This window comes from Pseudorca crassidens, chromosome 20 (assembly GCF_039906515.1).
Source record: "Pseudorca crassidens isolate mPseCra1 chromosome 20, mPseCra1.hap1, whole genome shotgun sequence".
NCBI lineage: Eukaryota > Metazoa > Chordata > Mammalia > Artiodactyla > Delphinidae > Pseudorca > Pseudorca crassidens.
In genome coordinates this window covers 29899651-29902198 of record NC_090315.1, presented here as the reverse complement: position 1 = coordinate 29902198, position 2548 = coordinate 29899651, and positions in this window count along the sequence as shown.

Below are 2548 nucleotides of genomic sequence, written 5' to 3'. Positions count from 1 at the left end.
GGCCAAAAAACTCCTTTGAATGAATAATGGATATGATTCTTTTTATTATTATCAACATTATACTTAGTGAGTTTCTTAATATAAAGACATAATGAAGGTAACAAATCTAGAAAGCCATTCATCACTTATTGTATTTCAGGAAATTCATCTTTGATAAAATCCATAAGTATATAAAGAACATACAAAGATCAAATGCAGACTTCATCGCTTAAGTTCTACCGGAAAATTAGAGCTGCAAAGTAACACTAAGGATTTAGTGAGTGTGAGAATATGAAGAGTATAGCTGGTGAAACATCAGGGGATGGTGTGAAGGGTTTTACCAATCACATAGACGTTAAAAGGATAACAAAGAACAAACTGCCTAGAAAATATTTACCAACTTTATTATGAAAAATTTCTGACAAAAACATAGAACGCATTCTATAATGAACATCCATTTACACTTTGTATATTTGCTTCATGTTCTATAAAATATAATTTTTGCTGTACCACTTAAGAATAAATTGTAAACATTAAAAACATGCACATGCATACACATGCATACACACGTCACGCACATATGCATACACATACACGCACACGCGTGTACACATACGTGCACACACACACATAATATACATATGCACACATACACATACACACACACACAGAGTACAAACCTAATACTTGCCAACATTTACTGACCTAGTAAGTACTGTGTCATAGGTTTAGTACTAAAAACTTTTATTTGATCTTCATAACAACCCTGTAAAGAAGGAAGCATTATTATCCCTATTTTTAAAGATGAGGGCACTGAGGCTTCAAGGGGTTGCATACTTGGCTCAAAGGTCTACAGCTGCTGAGAGAGCAGAGCACAAATTTGGATTCTTAACCACTATGCCACACTCCCTTCTTAGGGAAGTGCTGTCTCACTATCTCTTTATGACCACTGTACCAAGTCCTCTGTTGCACCTGGCCATCAAGGGGAGAGAGCCCCTCTGAAAGTCACTTGGAAAATTAGTGGGCAAGTCAGAACCCAAACTGAGTCCCTGAATCATTGCTCCATCACTGAACGAAAGGAAAGTAAAAGGGCATGGCCCTCAAACACTCTTTTAAAAAAGAACCCAAGAATGTATACATAGGTATAATGGAATCACTTTGCTGTACAGCAGAAATTAACACAACATTGTAAATCAATTATACTTCCATAAAACATTTTTAAAAAGCTAATAACTGGAAACAAAAAAAACACAAAAAAACAACAAAAACCCAATTTTATTCGGTATAATTGGCTTGCAATAAATTGAACGTATTTAAAGTATACAATTTGATAAATTTTGACATACAAACACATCTTTGAAACCATTACCACTATCAAGGTAATGAACATATCCATCCCTCCCCCACATATCCTCCTGTCCCTTTCTCCCACCTCTACCCCATTCTAATGCAACCACAAACTTGTTTTTTAAAAACTATGCTCGGTGCTTTGTGACCACCTAGAGGGGTGGGATAGGGAGGGTGGGAGGGAGGGAGACGCAAGAGGGAAGAGATATGGGGATATATGTATATGTATAACTGATTCACTTGGTTATAAAGCAGAAACGAACACACCATTGTAAAGCAATTATACTCTAATAAAGATGTTTAAAAAAAAAGTATATTTTCCAGCTCTATTGATATAAAACACATGTAAATTTAAGGTGTACAACATGATGATTTAACACACGTATATGTTGTGAAACCATTACCACAAACACTTGAGTATTCACACAGCCACTCTGTGTGAGGACCCAGAGCTGGCAGGGACCTCGGTATGTCACATGACCCACACCCTCTTGGCAGGATAGGAACAGAGCCAGGCAGACAGACCAAGAGAAACAAATTGCAAAGCCTAAGGGAAAGACCACCACACAAATACCTGTAAAATCTTTTGGGTTCAAACTGGGTTTTGCAACAGCCAGAATTTTAAAAAACAAAACAAAAAACACCTGGCCTGGCAGGTTGTAAAAATTCAGAGCTGAGCAAAGAAGTTGTTTCATGCTAACGTTTCATAAAAAGCAGAAAAGCAAGGAGGTAAGGCCAATTAAGGCTTAACTTAGCTTCTGAGGAAAACTTTGCTTATTGTTTGGGAGGAAATTTCACTGGGTGGGAAGCAAAAGTTGTACAGGGCAGGGGAACCAGTGCAGCTCATTTTTACATCTTTTTTGTTTTCTATATTGGTTGGAAACGATCAGGGAATAAGGGGTATAAGGAAAAAAGAGTCTGAAATCTCCCCACCCCCAGGATTCACAAGCAGCTTTCTTTCATGAAAGGAACTGTTTTATTTTTTTTCAGCTTTATGGAGGTATAATGGACAAATAAAATGGTAAGATATTTAAAGTGTAAACATGATGATTTGATATTTGATTCAAATCATAGATCATGATGATTTGAATTTCACCCATACATTGTGAAAGAATTGCCACTGAGTTAGTTAGCACATCCGTCACCTCACATATTTACCTTTTTTTTGGGTGAGAACATTGAAGTTCTACTCTCTTAGCAATATTAATTACCCAACACAGTG